Source organism: Spermophilus citellus (assembly GCF_964194105.1).
Source record: "Spermophilus citellus genome assembly, chromosome: 7".
Taxonomy (NCBI): domain Eukaryota; kingdom Metazoa; phylum Chordata; class Mammalia; order Rodentia; family Sciuridae; genus Spermophilus; species Spermophilus citellus.
In genome coordinates, this window is record NC_138188.1 from 134,583,509 (window position 1) to 134,599,469 (window position 15,961).

Below are 15,961 nucleotides of genomic sequence, written 5' to 3' on the forward strand. Positions count from 1 at the left end.
TTGATTTCTTCCTGTTTCTCCATCGCCATATTATTGATTGAAAAAAGCAGCATTCTATTAATTTAGATATTACTATTGTATCATTACTACCCCTTAAAATGCAAGATGTATTCATTCTTACTCGAAGGCCAGCTGGGACACCACCTGTTAACTAACTTCAAGCACCATTTAATTAGCCTGGGTTGAAGTTACCTTATGCTTTGACTGGAAGGGAGTGGAATGGTAGCAGATGCTGAACACAATAAAAGAAAAGCCTTTGAATACCAGGGCAAAGTGGGTGGAGATAATAACAAAAAAGTCAGCAGACGGAGGGAGCCAGAAATACTAGTAAAATGAACCAGAAATTAACTCTTACAGATAAAGTCCAAGGCAGAAAATCCCTGAATGTTGAATTGAACCCCACCCAAGGTTCCTGTCACATCAGATGAAACTGAGAGTTTTGAGTAAATGTAGACCTCACCTGGACAATTGTCCTAGTTTCTAATTATTCAAGGATATAATAATCATCATTTATTATTTCCTTGGAAACCTCCTTGATGTTCTTATAGCAAATATTCAGACATCAAAGAAAAAAGTATGTTGTCTGTTGAAGAATAATTTTTCAATTATTAAAAAGTTCTACCCTATGTTTCTTCTAGGAGAGATCTAGTAGAAATGATTTGTTTTAAATGATTTTAAAATTATGAGCATTTCTCCATCAATAGAATGATTTCCATACAGAAGTTACTCTATCTTGTTTTGTCAAATTAAGTTGAATTTAAATGAATTAAAAGCTTCTTCCATTGCATTTGTATTCCTCTGAATCATAGCTTTATCTACTAATGCAGTTACTTTCCTAACATTTCAGTAGTATACTTTATGTTAATAGAATTGTTACACTCTCTTTGTTGGTCATGTTTTTTTTTTCTTAAATATATGCCTGATGTCTATTTAGTCAGATTTCATTGATCTGGTGTAGTTAGATGTACCCCAAAATTGGTTCAAACAAAACTGTACTTGAGAATTTTTGTGCAGTTGTTCTAACCACTGTTTTTTCAGAACTGTAATATTTTTGGAATTTCAGAAATAGAATGTAGCATCAGCAAACCAAATATCCACTCCAAATACGTGTCATAGAGCTTCAGTTTCAATGGCAACCTCTTAGAAAAATGCACCCCATTCATTCAAATCATTCAAATTCATTCAAATATTATATATATATAATATATATCTCCACAATATAATACATATCTCCACAGATCTATATCTGAAATAAATCAGTGTTTTTACTCACCTGTAGGTAAAAACAATTTAGCTACCTGACAATATTTAAATGTTTTCATGTTTATTAATATGACAAAATTTTCAGTTTTATTTGTTTATTACATATTTGTTTCTTACATATTATTTTATATCCAGTTTGTCAGTCATAGTCTTTTAATATGCAAGTAGAAAACTGCAGTAAAATCCCCACTGGAATTAAGTTGAACAACACTCTATTTTCAAGAATATGCATCTAAAGCTGGGCACAGTGGTGCACACCTGTAATCCCAGCAACTGGGACAGGAGGATGGCGAGTTCAGCAAAAGTGAGGCGCTAAGCAACTTAGTGAGACCCTGTCTCTAAAACATAAAATATAAAATAGGACTGGGGATGTGGCTCAGTGGCCAAATGCCCCTGAGTTCAATCCCTGGTACTCACTGTCCCCCCCCCAAAAAAATATGTGAATATGCATCTAGCATTGTGGGAGAGCAAGAAAGATGATATTCTGTCAAAAATAGTAATTCCCCATAATGCAGTTATGAATTTGATTTATAGTGACTATAATATTTTAGGTAAGCAAGCAAAGAACAATGTTCCCAATAAGGAAATAATTCATATTCATTTATTAAGAAAAGTTACCTCCATCACAAACTCTGACTCTAGCAAAATAACATCAATTACCTTCTTTGTTCTTAAACACCATGCTAAGTTCAAGAACTTATCCCAAAAGATGCATCTTTGTCATTGGATAATAATTTTTAACAACTGTCAAAACAGAATCAACATATCTTGATTTTTATCTACAGAATACTTTAATCCCTAAATCAACGTATTTTAAAACACTGTAAACAAAGCTTTATGTTTTGTAATGTCCTTTGAATAATATTATATTGTGTGCTTCTTGATTAAACACAAGTGACCACCTCATTAAATACTTCATTTTATCTTGTCTCTAAAAGGAGACAGAAAGAAGCCCTAGCGATATACTTAACAGAGCTGAGAAACAGATTTGTGAAGTTATCCAGTCTTATCAGAGACTGGAAAAGAATCTCTAACCTGGTGCCCAATTGTTTAGATGCTATTGAAATACCATCTAGTTCCTTAGAATGAGCCTGATGAGTGTTGGAGCCATGGGGATGTAGCACAGAGTCAAGCTTGGGAGTTAAGAATCCTTTGGAATCAAATTTCAAATCCACACTTTATCTTTGTGTGACCGAGGCCAGAGATTCTCTGAGCTATAGTTTCAGATTCTCAAAAATGGAATCTAATGAGAGTCTTGATGATAATGGTGATGATGGCTGTGCTCCTACTAGAACTATAAAATTTATGCAGGAATCTACGTTAAATGGTATTGATAGGTTACCTTCAATAAATTTTAAAATTATATAAATGTTATTTGTGACTGTAGTCAGTACAGTTTTTACCTCTTTTTCCTCATATCTGACTCATTTAATTATTTAATCACCTAATGCAGAAAATGAGAAAAAGCAGTGACATGAATTCTGAGATCAATGTAGCAAACCTGTTGTTTTGTATAATACAAAATTGGTATCTCAAATCATAGTTTGAAATGGGCTACTCTATCATGAAGATTATTTTACAACAAAACTTCTCAGAGTTTTTTTCCTCCTCTATCATATTAAAAGATGAAATTTTCAATTTTTGAAAGAAAAATTGGTCCCTAATTTTATTTAGACCCATATTTTACATCAATTTTTACACTCTGTTTTATTTGATCTAAACACATTTTTCTAACAATCATTATCCATGTGGATCATTATAACCAAGGTTCTTCAATTTTTGAAAAATAATGGTAAAATTAGAGCTGGTTGCAACACAATTTCTGTTACAGTAATTCCTCTTTAATGAAATAGTTTCTTTGATACTTTGTAGCACAATATTTTATCTTGATACATATTTTATTTAGTGTTCTATAGTATGTATATTTCAGCAAAAGTATCTGTCGTATTAGTGAATTTTTAAAATTGCTTCATTCTTAGAATTTTTAAAATTAAGTACTACAAGCAACTATTATTTTTTTCTTTCTGTTTCTTTAACATAAGTCAAATATCTTCCCTTAGTTTTACTTCAGAAGAATGGGGAAAATAATAATGTACAGTCAATAATTCTTTTGACCAGAGCAAAAGTTTGTATTTAATTTTAATTTGCTCTTATAGAATTCTAATGCATATTTCAACCTCACATAATTTTTTGCACTTAATTTCATAATTCACTGCCTAGGTTTCTAATTAAATGCTCTCAGTACCCCCATTTAAAGGACTCATTCCCTGCATTCCTCTTGATTAGTAGGAAGGAATCAATGAGAATTGATCCAATTTGTAGAACACAATTCTCATATTGATAGTAGTTTATATTCATTTGCTTTTCCCTAATCTTTTATTAATGGTCATCTTCAAAATGTCAATTAATGCCAAAGCTTTGCACAGTGATAATGCAAATCTATAAAGAAACCAGCTTGACACTTTATAGTAGGGCAAAAGAAAGACTTTCATGTTTAATGTATAACTGAATATGACAGAAAGGAAGGGCAAGTTTGAATATCCTTATGTTTTGGAGCTGTGAATTATAACTAAAACTTAAAAAATAAATACATAAGACTCATAATTTAAACCACAGATTTTCTCTTAGACCTCTATATTCCCACAATAGAACTCTGTTCACTATGGTGTAATGATCAATTTATAGAAATATATGTTGAAGACTATTTTGCATGAGTCTTTGCAATATTAAAAAATATATATATTAGCTGTTTGATCCATATCACCAGAGGAGAAGCATCACTGTAAGAATTTTCTACTGCACATTGTGGAGACCACTCGGTCTTCATGCACCATCATTTAAACTTGAGTGCTTTTCCTATTAGACGAGGTCATCATTAATACAATGCTATATTTGCTTTACTTCCTTCTTGCAAGATATTTTTTCTTAATCATTTGAAGGTAAGTTAAAATATAATGGCATCTCACCTCGTAATTATACTCTATGTGTATTCTAAAAGCTAAGGGCATTTTTATTCATAAACTTTAAGCTGGGTCTTAATTCTCAATTGAATTGAGGACGAACGCTGTTTTCAGGAAGGTATCAGGCTTGTTCTTTCACTCTTAGTTACCCACTATTATGATACTAAGTTTGATCATCCCTCCATTTCAAAAGTATATTTTTTCCTTTGCCATTAGCAAATAATATCTGGACTGATACTTTGGCATGGTGAAATATTCAGGGATAGGTCTCCATTCCCTTTTGTAATTTTTGCTTTATCTTTGGTAGACTGTATATATTGTATAACTTATATGATGTAAGTAATATATTATAAAGCTACATATGTGTGTATATATAATTATATATATATTATATTTATAGACATATATAATATATGTGTGTATATTTATATAATCTGATACAACATTAGTTTAAGTATGGTATACAGCCCCCACCAAAATAAATAAATAAATAACAAAATCTTTATGAACAATAAATCTATAAGTCAAAGTTTGAATTTCATTCCAGATACTAATCTTTCACTGAATTGTAAAATATTAAAAATATTTAGCTTATCCATGTAAAATATGTAACTTGAGTAGGGAATACAGAAAAGGCGTAGATTGAAGGAGAAGTGACACATTTAGCATCAGTATTGGGACAGGTGAGGTTTCTTGCAGCTCACACACACTTGAACTGTCAGTGGAAGTAATATCAGCTGTTGGTAGAACATCCAATTGAGCAATGTGGAAGTTGCTTCATCTTATTAAAAAAAGAAAAAAAACAACTTGAATCTGTCAGTCCAGATGAAGATATCTCTACACTATAGAGAGCACATTGTAAAAAAAGGAAGACATCAGGAGTCTTATAAAAGAAACACAAGCATTTAAGGAATTTTGTTGGGAACAAAATCAAGTCATTAGTTGAATCACTGGTTCTATATGACCCCACAGGTCAGAATTAGAGTCAAAGAATAGAAAATACGAAAAATGGATTTTTTTAACCAAACATAAAAACAGGACTTAATTGTAAAATTGAAGTTGGTAATTCTGAAAAGCAGTAAAGTCCAAATGGTTCTGCAAGAGCCTATCTGGTGGAAAATTGTTATATGAGTCTCCATCTGATGAATTTATAACCTTGCATGTCTATGAATTTTATGATTCATAATTTCCCTTTTATATTTTAAAAATACTTTGTATGTTTTTATGGATACTGGGAAGACAGCGAATACAACAACAGTTCAGTTCATTTATAGCCATTTGTTTTCCCACAGTGTATGATACCCGTGCAGAAAATTCAAATTTTGTATTTTTTAATTGATTCAGATTTCGAGTCCATCCTTTAAGTAAAATTTCCTGGTTTGCTCTCTCTTCATGAATGCATTTATAATGTTAGGTCAGTGTTAGGTGAATAGATGTAGAAGTGAGAAGTAAACAGAGTATCTGACTCTGGGGAATCTAATGGTGACGCTATTGCCATAAAACCCAGCACCTATTGTGCCAAAGCATTTCTAGATGGGATGGTGGCTTTTATCATTTGCAGCTGTATCACTTCAATTCAGGCATCCATGACCCTAAATTCAGGGGTGGGGTACAACCAGACCTCCTTCAAATATGGGAAAACAAAATAATCTCTTGCCTTATTATCTTCTAGTCCATGGTTTGCATAATCAATACAATTTAACAAAAATGTTAAGTAAATATCTTTTGGACTCTGAATTAGTCCTACAGTTCACAGGCAGTATTCAAGTGGTTATTTCATGTTATCATTGTCTTTTGATAGGAAGTTAGGAGAAGGAAAAAAAATTAGTGAAGTTAGTAAAAATGGTACCTTTTGTTTCCTTTAGGTCTCCCATATCATTAATTAAAGGCAGGACTAGGTCGACAGCATGTGTTTTATAGATATGGTAAAATTCATTGATTAATGCAAAGTGTATTCTTTTCTGAGCCTAAAAGGGGGCCAGAAGGATGGTGGGAGGAAACAAGAGAGCAAATTTATAAACCACTTAGAGTTAGGTTAAAAAAAATCTCATTTAAAGAGTTTAGGCATCTCTTTTCAAATGACAGTAAACTCACTTTCCTCGTATCTGTTGCTTTATTATGAAACTCTCATTTTCAGGAAAGGTGCAATAACAAAAGGGTCACAAACTGCATCCCAATATCTCATAATATTGTGTGAACAAGCTAATTTAGTTCATGATATGGATTTGGATGAATCTTCATGGCATTTTTAACAGAGTGATTAAAAATGTGTGTGCCTACATTAAATAAACTACACCTTCATAAATTCTTTGAAAATCTGCATTAGTACTAAAAATAATTAATCCATAAAATGAAATGCATTGCATTGTTTAAAGCAAGCATGTGAGGCAGCAAGAGTTGCCCCTTTTCTTAAAATCCTTTCAATATATTTAAACAAGTAACTTCGGTTTATGTCTATCAACCTCTTTTATTTGGTTTGTTTCAGTAGCAAGGTTTCTTAGTTTGTGGCTGCACATTGTGGTAACTAATATGCCTCAAATTACACAAAAAAGGCCAGCTTCCCACTCCCTCTAATGGACACAACTTAAAACTCTGACCTAAGCAACTTACATAGGATAAGTGATCAGGCTAGCCGGAGAGCGGACACCTGCACTGCCTTGCCAGTTCCAAAGTCGATTTTAAGGGTAAACATGACAAAGCCATCAGTGGAGAGGCAAGGATAAATAAAGCAAGGATGGGCATTTTTTTCCCCTTTTGTCTGCACAGATCGCGGGCCTCCCCTCCCACACACTTTATCCACATCAGTTTTATTATGACACTTGGGGTAGGGAGGAGGGAGGACACGGAGATTAGATGCATATGCTACATGCAAACCTCACAAACACAGACAGACTCAGGTTTAAATGTCCTTTTAAAAATTCCTAAATCACTCCTGAATAACAGTGTCTGAGACAAAATGTGTCGACCTAGCTAAAAACAAGCAGAGACACAAAATTAATGATGCCTGTGATGCTCCTAGAGGGACAGTACCTGCAGGTCCTCACTGCCTCATTCATAAGTGACAAGCTTTCTTCTCCAGTAAACAGCTGTGCTTCCTTCCTGCTCAGACAGAGAAAGCCTCTGTAGATGGCTGTTTAAGGTGATAAAAAGCCTGCAGAACATTACAACTTGAGTGACCTATGACTCTTCTGTTATTCAATTTAGGAGGTACACACTTGGTTTTTATTGTGTCTGTGGTCTGCTTATCAGCAGTGGAGCCATAGATACTACTCATATTTATCTAACACACATAGGTATGACACATACAGTGATTGAACACAAGCAAAATTTAGCAGTGGGGTCACTGGGCTACTGTAAACATACATCTGCTGCACCTCAGCTTTCTTATATTGAACTTGAGGGCTGTGCTTAGCCTCGTCTCAAAAATCCTACATAGGAAAACAGATGTGCAACTTCAAATGTTTAACAAAAAGCATTTTTGACCTGAGAAAAATAAGATGAAGGAAAATGCTTACGTGGAAGCTTGTAACCTAGAATCTCAAGGAATTTGGAATGCTTCTAAATATTCAAAGCACAATATACTAAGTGAGATGCTGTTTTATTCTTGCATTCAATTCAGTCCATTTTTTTTTTCAGCCCTTTAGATGGGAAGTTGCTGTTTGAAAGATGTGAGGTCACATCACTTTCTTCACTGTTTCTCAGAAAAAGTAGGACATTTTTACCATCCTCCCCCTTCCTTGAGAAGACCCTATTTTTCTCCCCTCTCTCCCCCTCTCATATGAGGTACAGTCCCTGGAGTCTGTAATTGCCAGGAGATGAAGCGATGATGGGGAGTGATCACAGTCAATAGCTTTGATTAACAATAAGGTAGAAAATTAGCAATGCTAGCATTCAGCCACCCTGCCCTCTCCCTCCTCCATATGCTCGCTCAGTCCTGCTGGCGGCCTCACAGAGGGCAGTCGGGCCCTTTGCCTGCTTTGAAGTGCAGCAAAGGTGCAGGCAGAGCAGAGAATTAGGGAAATTAAGGGGAAGAAGTAGAAACTGTAAACCATGATGCTGAGACCTTCCCAGGGCTTAGTGTGCCGTAGGAGGGGCGAGGATGAAGTGTGCTGTGTGTTGTCCTTGTGTGTTTTTCTGTCACATGTGGATTTACTTGTGTCTGGACATGCTGTGATCGAAATGGCAACTACTGTTACTACTGTGACCCCATCAGCAGCTCTGGTGTTGTTTCCGACAGACCCTGAAGACCTAGAGAGGGGGAACGACCACGGGACGCCAATCCCCACCTCTGATAACGATGACAATTCGCTGGGCTACACAGGTAGAGTGTCTCTTTCCCCATTACTAACTTCCTTCTGAAATGCCTCCACCTCCATCAATCATCAACCACCTGTGTAAAATTAGTTAATCCTCCCTCTTTCCAGCTAACAACCACAACTTCTTTTCCTCGTTTTCCAGACTTCTTTCTATAGCTGGGAGTTCTTATTTGAAAAGTAAATACTTTGGGGAACAGAAATTTAACAGGAAAACTGCATTGTTTGCCTATTTTGAATCTGAAAGGAAGTTTATCAATCTGAAACTTTGATATTAATTACCTATTTTAGAAGGATAATTTGCATTGTTTGTCTATTTTGAATATAAAAGGAAGTTTATCAACCTGAAACCTTAACATTAATTACGTATTTAGAAGAATAATTTTTTAGAGATTTAATATTTTGACTAAACTGCTATCAGAAAGAAATAAAAGACTAGCTTCAAGTTATTGGTTTTAAAATTATCTTCATTTTTTTCTGTTATACTTGTAGACTTACAAGCAACAGAAAGTAAACTCATACTAAGAATGATGCAATTTATAATTACCAGCTTATATCTCAGGATATTGTTTGCATGACTCATTGTTATCCATCAACCACTTCTGAAGAAGATGCATGTGTATACTAGCATCAAAGTAAGAAATTCATTGAATGCCTTGGAAATGATTTATATATAAATGTCTAAGAATGATCTGCCTGGAATTTGTCAATGTTTCCTGCAGAATTTCTAAGTCTAGTTCTAAATACATTTGCAGAGGTTACACATCTAACTCAGAGTTCATTTCATTAAAACTTTAGGTAAGGATAAAGAATAAAAGACAGCACTTAAAATCCATTGAACCAGATCATGATGTGATAGTGGGCTTGTGTAATAGCAGCTATTTATTATGACCTTTTCATTAGTCCTTGTTAACACCATTGTCCATAGATTTTGCCAGGGTGTAGGATATGGATAGGTTATGTGTGTGTGAGATGGGGTAGTTGGAGTGACACATAATGGAAACCTCTTCCCTGTCATTACAATTGTACAAACAGTGGACACATTTCACTTTGGTATAAAATAATTAGCTAATACTTCACTCTAGAAGCATCCTTACTGTTTTCACAGAAATATTACTCTTCAATTTTTCTCCAATTTTGAGTTTTAAACACCAGGAATAAGTACTACAATTAATACTACCTTGATAAACAACTTTAATACTTATTATATTTCTAAACTTCTGTACATAGCCCATTCTCAGTTTTCACTCATCTTTCAAATCAAAGTTTATTGGAATGAGATGATGAGCAAGTTATATGATACTTTTCCAGAAACTTAGCTAGAAAAAGTTAATATCATCCTTAAGACCATTTGTACCAAAGAAGTTCATGTTTACAAAAGGAGGACTCCAAGGTATTGTTTTTTCCTAGGGTATCCTCATTTGCCAATGCATGTTGGTTCTGTTTCCTGTGCTCACCCTCTCTAACAAACTGCATTGTTTAGAGACACTCATGGGTTTTTTTTGTCTTTTGTAGATTTTCCTGAAAATTATATACAACCAAAGCATAAGTCATGTTGGAGCATTGAATTAAGAGAACTTAAGTAGTAATGCATTAAAGACCAAATGTTGTCTTTAAAATTTTTTTTCATTTCTATTCATTTTTTCTCCCTTGGGTTAAACAGTATTCAGATTTCTGCTATTAAACATATCATTAGATTAATTAATGTGAGGCAATAAACTTATAAAGTTATCTTTGTATTCTACAAGGGAACTTAATTAAAGCAACCTACTTCATTGAAAAGTGATTGGAAAATAGTCTGAATAATCTTGTTCCTGAGACCATTTTTAATTATCTAGTATTAAGAAAAGTTTACTCTGATATTTTGTTTCAGCAAATTCTTGATTTTTCAGAAACCTTTTTTCTACTCTGTGAATTAAATACTCCATTTCATCTCTTTTATTTGAACATGGAGAATTTTTTAACCAATTAAAACTTCCATGGGCAATAAGAAAACCAAGTAGAAAGATATTTTGACTCCTTGATAACCATTATAAAGCTTTCAGTTGGCTCCAAAGTTGAAGTAATAGTTCAAAGTATTACTTGAAATAGCCTACAGATTTCCTTTCCTTTTGTGTGTATTTGTGCATGTGGGATATGTGTGTGTGTGTGTGTGTGTGTGTGTGTGTGTGTGTGTGGATTCCCTTTATTAGGTTCTCAGATAATTGAGCTGATAGAATATGCTAGAGAAAATACAGTTCAGAGGGAAGCAAGATGGCCTATATATGTTCAGGAACATTTCTACATATTTAATGTAAGTCATCTATATATCAGCACACCTAGATTATAGTAATTCTCCCTTCCTCTAACATTATATCACTACATGTATAAAAGTGTATATAAATATTATGTGCATAATATATATTCTTATATACACATTTTTTAAAATTTAGAATCTGCACAATTCTGGAAAACATTTTTGGGAGAGCATGACACATTTTTTAAAATTTAGAATCTGCACAATTCTGGAAAACATTTTTGGGAGAGCATGACACAACTCTCCAAATGAAATCATATGTGACTAAAATTTCCATTCTTTTTGTTTTTTCAAACACTAAAACGTGTATAATTTCCACAGCAAGCTAGACTATAACACCTGCTCTGATACTGAAACCTTTTGGGACTATCACTATCAAATGGACCCATCCTAGAATCCATGTCATACACATGCATTTATGTTTTTATTAATGATCTAGTTGACAAATGATAATATCTCGTAATAGTTGCTGCTTATACAGTATACCATGCTTATCTAAATTGTACAAATGATTTAACTGAGACACTTAAGAAAAGATGGTAATATGGAATTTCGAGGAAGAGACATGTATTGATTCCTTTTCTCTTTATTATCTCTAGATACCATGCTATAAAGCCATATAAGGGTTTAAAATATTTTTCACTCTTACTAATCAATAAATGCAAAGTGATTTCTAAGGTGGCACTGTGGTGTGTTATTAAAGGGGACTTGTGCATTATTTATCATGAAATAGCCCATTTCCTGTTTAACCAAGCATGGCATAAATATTGGGGGTTATTTAACAGTTCACAGAGTATAGCCTTTGTCACAGGAACAAGTAAGATGGGGTTTCAAATCAGCACTTTATGAGGTCAGACACACAGCCCAAAGAGGTTGAATATGTGATAATCAATGATTTTTTAAAAGAATCTCTGGAAAGAGCACATTGTTTATTGACTACTGGAAGTTCATATATATTTTTTACAGATAAAATTTCTGAAATACACACATAATCCATATGAGATTTACATATACATGTGAAATTTTTAGTCAATCACACAAGTTTATCAGTAAGGAAACATTCAGAGAATAAGTAGGAGATAATAATATCCTAGGAACAATCTCAATCTTTTTAGAGAGCAGTAAGTAGGAAAGAAATCTAACTTATCCATTTTTCTCCATATCAAAACATGTGTGTAAATTTGATTTGTGATGTCCCAATTATATTCTCTGTCCTCATTTCAACATACTGAAACTAAGATAATGTCCCCCATCTCCATAGGTCTGTTTTACTGATTAACTTCCTGCACTTACAGAAGCATGTTGTAAGAAAAGCTAAATGCACATTTTTAAATCTTCAAACTAAAAATTATCAGTTATGTCATTATCACTTCAAGTAAAATCTAGCTTCAGAATGTCAGTAATTTCAAATGGGATTGTTGCAGGCTTCCAAGCCACCAACATTACCTCCACATAGAGTTTGCTCATAATTCTGTTTAGAAGAAAAAACATTATCATCTTATAAAGGAAAAAAAATGTATCCTTGGCAAATTATTATGTTTGCCCATATGAATACAAATCACAATCCCAAAACCATATTTTGGAACTTAATGAGTAACTATTAAGTGATGATTGCATTGATGCTTTCTGTTTCCCTACATTCTTAATGGAATTCATAATTGCAATTTTTAAACTTACTAGATTTTTTCTCTTATCCCATGTAACATTAATCTGAGATTTTTCTCTGACATCTTCATAAAACCAGCCACAGTTTTATTCCAAACTGACTGGCTTCTCTTTAGACCTGAGATTCCTTATGTTACTCTTTTATATTGGATCTATTTCCTGCATCTCATTTTTTTCTTCCTTCCTAGTTTTCCCTTTATTAACAAAAGCCTACTCTCCAAAGAGTACATCCTGGTAACATTTTGAAAACATCAAAAGCAAAGGAGTTTTACAAGGATGTACTCTGTGATGGATGGTTTGCCCAGGTTTGTTTGTTTTTTGTTTTTTGTTTGTTTGTTTGTTTTGTTTTGTTTTGTTTTTTATTTGTTTTCTTTGGTTATTCTGGGCCCTAGATAGGCTGCTTCATGGAACACTATTTACTTCAGTTATGGGAAGTTTTCTCAAATTAGCTTTATAACTTTTAAAATTTTTATATGTTCTGTTCCCCTTTGTAATGGCTGTTAGCCAGACAGTGGAGCTGTTAGATTGATCTTTTAAGGCTGAGGAGGTAGTTCAGTGCTAAAACAATTGCCTTACATGTGCAAGGCCCAAGGTTCAATCCCCACTACCAAAAAAGAAAAAAAAAAAAGAAAAATAGATTAATCCATTAAGTCTCTTCTATTCCCCCCCCAATTTATAATTTTTTCCAGTTTTCAAAGAAATATTCTTTATATTTATTGTCCACCAGTAGTTTTAGCAATTTTTGTATTTATCATGTTAAACTTTTGAGAGGTCTTTCTTAAACTATGATGTCCAAAGAGCCTTCATGAGTTTCCCATAAAAACAGATTTTAAGTTAATTTTTCTGAGTCAACTGCTTTTCTACTATTCCTCTGCAACTTCTAATATGTGGATAAAGTATTACAAATCTCCTCAAAATTCATGATTTTAAGGTGAGGAAACTGAGACCTTTAAAGTTATCACAATTTAATTAAGACATTTAGCAAAAAATAAATAATAATAATTAGAATCAGGTATCCCAGATCCAAATTTTAATGTCATTTTTTGCCTTAAAATATCTCACAAAATGGAAAAAAAATTAGAACACAGGAAAATAAATTACAGAATAAAATAGAATAATCAGTATATTTTAATGTTTCCATATTTTAAATACATTTTATTTGGCTCTAGAAAATACTGTACTAATTTACAAGTTCATATAAAACCCCTCTCCTACTCATTATAAAATATATGGATAGTTATTTTATTCATATACTTAAAATTTCACATATTAAGTACTTAACAATTCTGGGTTGAGAATTATTCTAGGCACGTGGAGACATATAACATAAAATCTATTAAGATCAAAACCTTGGTCTTTTTTGGTTAACCAAATCTGGTGGCTTTATCATTAGCTTGCTCTACCCATGCTTGTGGATCATTAATTTATAATAGAAAATTAATAAATATTTGTTAAACGATGAAAAATCAAACCATCTCTGTTTGCTCTAGATACATAACAGGAATAAAATCACCATCTTATATAAATTTAACCTCTTGGATTAGTCTTCCGATAGTGCAGGGAAAGAAACTTTTTTTTTTCACAGTTATAATGCTTTCAAATTTGTGATTTTGGGGGGATGACCTCAATTATTAAGCAGTTCTGTCAATTCTCTGAAAATATGATAGTGGGCAAGTGAGACAAAGAATAAGATCAAGGGTTAAGTTCATGTGGAAAATGGTTTCATTTTCAGAATAACTGACCATAGTTATTAGACATGCCTGTCTTCCTGAAGCCTGCAAGGCACAGGACACAGACACTGCAACTAACTTGAGCATGAGAAGATAAAGGGCTTGCGATGTGGCTCAGTGATACAGCTCTTGCCTAGCATGCCTGAGGCCCTGGGTTCCATCCATAGCACTGCAAAAACAAGTAATTAAACTCCAAAAACAATAGTGTTCTATGAAGCACAGTCTAAAGCAGTTTATCATAATTACTTCTTAATTTTAAAGTAAATTATGTACTGTTCTCACATTCATTAACATTAGTTGTAAGTCTAGTTTTTCCTGATCATTTTGGAGATTAAAATCATTTCAAACCAGAGGTAAACAAATAAACATATATGTTTATATTTATAAATTTATAACTAGCATTGAATAATATTTTCAGTGTTGAAAACTTGGCAGTTGAACATTTTGTAATTCTGTAGCAGGGAGAAGGATAAGCACAGAGTCTGAGCTTAAATAAAATGGCAAAATCTTGATTTTGATAGGAAAACTGTGCATAATTACTAATGATGAATAGTTTTATTTGAACTTTTGAAAGACAACTTTCAATTTTTGAAATATATCCAAAAGTTACAAATTTTAGGAATATGTAGGTAAGTAAACATCTTCAGAAACAAAGTATGCAGGCATTCATTATGCTAATAACCTTGAGATACAATACCTATACAGATACGGAATTCAGATTAAAAGGTTTGTTAAGAAATGTTAAGAAAATTCAGTAACATATTATGCTTGCATTATAGCAACTACAGTCAAATACTTGGCCATGTTTTTGGATAATTCAGTAAGAATCTTTATTTACCCCAAAATTTAGGCAAGGATATTAATATTTTAGCTGAAATATTCTTCATTTTGACTGCAGAGTCCTGGCTTTGGAAATGACTTCCTCTCACCTAGAGAGACATACCAGGCTTAAAGGGTGCTAAACAGCAAGTATCAGCAGTGTTGCTAACCTTCCAGTCTGTACACAGCCATGGGTAATGTCTAGTCTCTGCATTTCTTTAGATTCTTATATAATCTGATACAAACTGTCCTCTTCCTTTTTTATTTTAGTTTTCCAGTTCATAAAAAAAAAAAACTAATATTTGGCAGAACACTGATTTTTTCTTGAAACCTAAAAGAGAATTGACTAACCCTTTTTAATCTCTAATTTTATTTATTTATTTGTTTGTTTTATTGTTTTACTTTTGGTACTGAGGATTGAACCCAGGGACACTTTATATTCGTAGTTCTTTTTATTTTCTGAGTCACTCAGACTCCTGAAGCTAAGAGGTACACATTCTTGCCACAGTCTTCCATGATTACAGCAGCAAGAGAAATAGTCATAAATCTGCTTTAAAGACTTCTGCACATAAGTAACTTCTGTTCTTTTATCTATAAGTTGTATAGACATTCCTAACTTCAACAGAGTGAGGAAGTACTAAGGCTCTTGGAGGAGGGAGAATTAGAAATATTTGGTGAACAGCATAAATCACTACAAGACTAGCAATGTATAATACCAGATGTTTGTCATTGACTCAGAACATTAACTTAGCCTTACTGCACCTAGACAGTGGCATAACTGAATACACTGAATATTCAGTTGGTCATTCCACAGCAGCCTATATTAAGTCTTTTACTTCCATTACTTGCTGAAAAAAAATAATTGGTCCAGAAACAATGCTGTGTATGACAACCTGATATTCAATGGAGTACTTA